This window comes from Oncorhynchus clarkii, chromosome 4, assembly GCF_045791955.1.
Source record: "Oncorhynchus clarkii lewisi isolate Uvic-CL-2024 chromosome 4, UVic_Ocla_1.0, whole genome shotgun sequence".
NCBI classification, from domain to species: Eukaryota; Metazoa; Chordata; class Actinopteri; order Salmoniformes; family Salmonidae; genus Oncorhynchus; species Oncorhynchus clarkii.
In genome coordinates, this window is record NC_092150.1 from 32523689 (window position 1) to 32530135 (window position 6447).

General features: G+C 42.1%; 1 protein-coding gene across 1 annotated transcript in view; it reads right to left on the reverse strand.

Moving 5' to 3' along the window:
• Nucleotides 1-5893, reverse strand: part of LOC139406729 (transforming growth factor, beta receptor III) — a 131685-nt gene extending 125792 nt beyond the window's left edge. Inside the window, exon 1 of the mRNA XM_071149700.1 lies at nt 5637-5893. The gene's annotated coding sequence lies outside the window, so the exon portion shown is untranslated. The remainder of the gene's footprint in view (nt 1-5636) is intronic.
• Nucleotides 5894-6447: the final 554 nt, after the last annotated feature.

Consider the following 6447-nt stretch of genomic DNA (forward strand, 5'->3'; position numbering starts at 1 on the left):
GATAATTAGATGTCATGTGAGTTCTTAAGGTCCCTGTTTTTGGTACCCATACCGGCCACCCACCTACCCCACCATAGCCCATGTCCGGTCAGTCAAAGAGGGGTGTCTGAGGGTCGAGGAATTGCTGGGTGGCTGGTGGGTGTTTGAAAACCCTGTTTTCTGAACATGGTCTGGGGGTGATTTCACACAGTTTAATTGAGATCGTTGGGAAAGACTGGATCCTCCACCGGGGTCTTGGCTAAACTGCTTAGCGGTGGTGGGGTTGACCGTGCTGCTAATCAGCATGACCATGGCTGAACTGTTGAACTTGACAGGGCTAACTAAGCTCACATACTGCTAGCCCACCCTCTCTAATAGGGCTAAGGACCATAACATCCTTATGGTCTCAATTCATTCAATTGCTATTGTTCCTCATATTAACACAATAACAATAAATGCTCTCAAATTAATGAATGGATAATCAAACGGATCATATGTCCCGATAAAACAGAATAATATTAATAAAAAAACGTGTCTTTTTACCATTATATTTAATTAAATGTGTCTGTATTGTAGTTCTAAACCACAGGTTCTCGACATTTTGCAACTCAAAGCTTTGATATGTCAAAACCGGTAACAACAATGCAACAACTGTGTGTCATCCACGTGAAATCAGTCTTTAAAAAACAACAACCTTGTCAGTCATTTTCACAAACACAAAGGCATTGGAATTAGACTGGTGGTCCAGTCTGTCTGTGTCTTAGCCAAATGCTCTCGGTGTCCATTTGTTGGCATGCCAAAGATACAGTATGTATGGCTCGACAACTATAGAAAAGTTGGCTACAGCATATAAGGTAGGGGACCAGCTAGATCAAAAATATGCTTTGAATGTAATTTATCCTGGATATTTTTCCACATGGTGACAGGCCTTGTTATTATTCAGTTATATTCGGGTGAAACTGTTTGTTCGTTTTTTTCTTCTTCAAACAGACTATGAGCAGATTGAACTTTTTCTCCTTAAAAAGTAAGATGTTGAAATATTTTGTAAAATAATAAGTGAACAATAAGCCTGCCTCAGTATCACTATCACAACATCAGTCAAAAAAGGGAAAAACCTTTTTCATAGCTCATTGACTTGTTAGGATTACCTTACAAAAGCAGTGGATTCTCTGAACAATAGAGCAATAATGCAGCACACACAGGAATGCAACACTGCAGTAAAGCCCTTCAGATTAGGACCCCAGTGCAGAGTCCTGACGGGCCAGCCCCATTGGTTTCCTCGCTCTATCAAGCCAACACAGACTTAATGAATGCATTGTGCGCTGTATTTCTCTACTCTGTATGTACTGTCTGCCTTATCACGTGATGATCTGACGTGTCAACGTCAGAATCGTATTTAAATGTTAATGTTTGTTCCCCTTAGATTTACCTGCCAACCCACCTTAAAGCAACATGAGTTCAGAATCTACCCTATAGGAAATGTAATAGTTGGGCCAGTAGCCAGCAGCGCTCATGGACCATGGCGGCCGTCGGTTGTTTTCAAGTCTGGTGAAAGAAGACATGCTGGTCATCTGATGTGACCGCCTGGCCAGTGATGAGATCCGAGTGAGAGAGATGTGGTCATGTCACAGATGGAGCATCTCTGTCTCTTTCCGACTTCACACACCTCTTCACCTTCCCGCAGCAGAGTGCATGGGAGGAGAGCTGGACGGAAGCCTAAAGAGGGCTACGGTGCACCGCTGTGCTCCACAGTGCAAACAGCGGCTGGAAAAAAGGGCCTTTCAGACCCTGGCGGCTGCGTGGGCTGGGAAGTCATTTTGGAGGATCACGGCAAATATTACACTTCCAGCTCGCTGGGCGGGGCTAGTGCCTTCTTTTGACTTGTGGGCCCCTTTCCCAACGCCCCTCTTCCCCCTTCATGTGGAGGTAAACTGTGTCCCTCCATTCTCCTCTCTAGGACAAAGACCATATCAAAGGGAAAGTAGATGACAAGATATTATTCACACAGCGTTGAGGCCAGGGCTGAACTGTTTTGCGACACCAGAGCACAGAGTGGCCTAGGGCAAGAAGAGCGAAACAAGAGAAAGTGCTGAGAAAGATAAACAGACTGAAGGGTTTTGCTTGCTCCCAGAGATCAGATTGAGGGTTGTGACAGTTGGTTCAGCAGCACTTTCATTATGCCTAATTGTTGCCAGAGGGAAGAAAAACACTGGCCCAGCCTATCGTGAAAGAGTCAAGTCAACCATTCTATTGGTTGATTGCATGGGTCTGGACTCTGGATTCAATCCGACACGAGAAATTGACAGACTTTTTGTTGCCGTAACGGTAGGATCACCTCATGTGACTTCTCTTTCAACTCCAGCCGTCCGTCCAAGCAGAGCAACCATTTCACTCCAAGCTGCTCTGGAAAACATATTAGAAACACTGCAGAACCCAGACTGAACATAATAAGTAGCTATGAAGTACCATACACTCTTGCAGCGTCAGAGGGAGCATAAATGCCACGAGGTTTCTGAAACAGGCAGAGTTGTTACTGAGATGAACTAACGAACGAACTAACGTACTACTATGGCCGTATGTAGCAACCGTCTAGGAGTAGGAGTGCTGACCTAGGATCAGTCAAGCCTGTCCATGTAATCGTATTAACTGTGACCTAAAAGGCCAAACTGATCCTAGATCAGCACTCCTACTCTGAGACGCTTGAAACATATGGCCCTTGGTCACATCTAGGCCTAATGCAAAAATGATACTAAAACAGTTCTATGAGTTTTAGGCGTCCCTAGTAGGCGGACTATGAATCAACGGTGTAATAGGGCTGTTAATGTAAGTCCCTCCTATCTAACAAAGGAGGGAAAAGGCTGTGTAATGAAGGATGTCCATTGCCGGTCCCAAACCACCCAGAGACCAGTTACTTGCATGCTCGGCCACTCTTGTGCCGGATCAAGCAGAAGTCACCTATTAAATCCGGCTAATGTGTCTGAATGAGCATCCCCAACCACCTAATCTCAGTTCATTAGTCCATCTGGACATTAGTCCATCTGGATAACGACCCCTCCAGAAAACGAACTACGTTTCTGCACTAGAAAACGGAGAAGTTTCATAACCTAAAATGACACATTTGTCTGCTGTCACTTCACGACTTCACTGATTGAAGTAGGCTGGCTGGTTCTTCAGACTAAACAACGTTCCATTTCTCAATTGCGTAAGACACCGATGATGCAGACTAGAGTAACTCCACTTGTTTATAATAGAAAATGTGGTCGTTCAGAAGAGACCAATCTTCCCTCCCCACATCCCCTCTTGTGGAAGTGCAATGCCAAGTGTCAATGCAAGGATACACTAGGGACGCAAGTCTTGATGCATGTGTGAGTGTGTGTGTGCGTGACCGGGACTGACCAGCTGCACACTCTCCCCATCCATCTGTGTACTATTTACTATGCCTATGACCCCTGAGTGAGTGAACCCACATCCAACACACACATACAGCCAGACCTTCCGCTCATACACTAGTGATGGGGGGGGGGGGTCGATAGTTACATATCGGGATATTATTTTTGACAATATATTGTATCGTTTTGACAATATCGCAATATTATTTTTGTGCTAGTTGGCTGTACCGGCACCAAAACTCCAGTATTCTTCCTCCATAGCCTGTTCTTCATCTTACATGTATTTTTTAAATAGGGAGACAATTTGTTTTCAGCTATTCTATTCCATGACTGTTCGTAACTCGTTTTCTCCTGGCTCTCTCTTATCCCTCCGCAGAAGACATATGGTGAGCAATATGTTTGGAACATCGAATCGCAATAAAATCATAGTATCGAATCGCAATACATATGGAATCGTGAGAATCGCAATATATATCATATCGGCACCTAAGTATCATGATAATATAATATTGTGAGGTCCATGGCAATTCCCGGCCCTTGACAGTATTTGTGATCTATAAGAGTGAGTCACAACTAAGTACATACACACAAGCACCAACAAGCACATATTCAAGGAATTTTCCCTGGCTCTGCTTTTCTCACTCTCTCTGAGTCAGTTCAGTTATTCACTGATATAGAGACTGAGGGCATGCTTTGTTATCAGGCACGGCCCCACCTTGTGTGTTTTCATCACCTCACCTAATGCATGAGTCACAGGTCTCTCACCCGTCTTCATACTTCTGACACCATGGAATAGGTACAAGCCCTTACCTCAGCTATCAAACATAGCTATTAAACACAGGTAAAAGCTAAGCTATCAAAAATATAGCATTCAAAACATTGGCACAAAGCTATAGTTGCTATCAAACATAAGTATGTCTCGTTATGCAGTACAATGGGCTTAGCGTCACCTGATTAACACAGTCTATCATGCCCCAGACTCTACCTACCATGCCCTTCAGAGCTGCACAATAATAATCATCCTCGGAACTCCCTAAAGCTAGTCTTTAGAAAGCAATTAAATCAGCTTTCTGACACAGAGCTCAATTTGAAATCAAAAGCTTTTTTTTTAGCTCATGTTTTATAACGACATTAATCACGACTTTTCCCATATCAGATGCACTATATCTCGGATATTATTTCATCATGACAAGGGAAACAGTTACTGTATGTCCACTTTCATCAAGAGTCAATAACATTATTATGATGCATAAACGGGTTTCTGAAAACGGCTCCTAAAATGACAAAATCAGCATTAGTTCGTGAGAAGTCAAACCAAAGGAAGATACTGTACATGCATACTGCAAACGTGCCAATCGTTACTGTAAATGCATTCACATCCTATCGGAAGTAAGTTTGTATCATGCATTGCTTTCCGATCAGTGACGTCACACTGGAACACAACTTGTTGAAGGCAGGGATACACAACAAAATAACACAGAAGATTGATGTTCAGCACGAAGATGCTATACGTTTATGGCAGGTCAGTAGTGTAACTTTGAACTTAATTCCCAACAGTGATCCTCTGACCTTGTTGTCTAAATTAAAGGTTGCACAAATAAATACCCTAGTCTAATACGAATGTAACCTAATATCATAAAGCCTGCATTACTATGGTGTTTTTGTTATAGACAGTTATAAACCATTAATTGCATATTTGAAGCAACAATGATGATCAATTGAGAGGGGATAGGTAGCTGTAGGTGTGTGGAAAGACCATGCAACTGCCATGTGTATTTGGTTTTGAGAGCATGTTTCCATATACTCAACATGTTATGTTTGCAAATAGCTGTTGGGACAGTTGTTTAGCCATGACAGCATGGGAAGTCATACAAGTAGATAAGAAAAACAGCCATAATGCTTAATTTCATGTGTACTCATCGGAAGAACATTTTGCGCAGCACTGTGCCGTGTTATCAAATAAACAATCAAAACAAAAGCCAAAGCACTTTTTGGTTTGCGAATGTGTAACACAGTCGACAACAAATTTCACTTGCAAAAATACTGTCCATCAAACAACAGACATAAAACGTGCCGTATTTTGTATCCAGTGAGGGGCTGTGAGCCGCGGACATACTAATTATTTGCTTCAGAGTCAGAGTTGTGTACATTATAAAAATGATTTTCATAAAACAATGTACTATGTAGGCTTAACGTAATTCTTTCTTTTTCTTGCTATACGCTAGCATAACAGGTTGGAAAACGTGTAAAACTTCTGACGTAGCCTACCATGCAGAATCTCCAGAAATGTCAAAGTAAACTTTATTGGAAGTTGTAGCTTGCCTTGCAGCGGTTCGAATGGATGCGAAATGTATCCTTTCCTTTCCTTTGAAAATCATTAAAACACAACCGCGTCCTTGGAAAACAACGTCAATTGTCAGGTTACATAATTTTCCAAGTTTATGGATAGTGAGTCCACTACTATCGCTTAAAAGTTTGAAATAGGCTACCTATCCCCCTTTTCACTAAGAACTTTATTTTGGGGGTGGGTCTTGTGATAGGAGGAGGGTACAAGGTAGACTAGCTACATCAATCAAGAGATTAATGCTGTCATTGGAGACGAAGAGACAGTTGCGGCCCAGCTGTCATTCAAGTGCAAGTATAATTATTGGTAAAAACAGATTGCACATTATGGCATTAGACACACACAATATAGGCTAATAAAACGATCTAATTCATAACAGATTATTGTTATGGGGATTTAAAATTAAGTTATGGGGATGTCAGGGGAAGTTAAAATATGACATTAATTATTCATATTAAAGGCCAACGTTTGTACTCTTCCAGCAGCATTTTCCAATGCTGTTGTTTTTTTAGTTGAGAAAACCATGACCAACCAAGTTGGAGCTATGGCGTTTTATTGATGCCAAGTCTAACACGAGGGAAGGCTGGTTCGTGCACACAGACATTAAGGTGTGAACCCAAATGATTCGATTGCACGTTACGTTGCAGACTTGTATCCTCTAAATCGCGAGAGGAAAACAATATGTGCATGCCTGTAGGCTTCAACTGCACAAGCACAAAATGTTTCAACGCATGC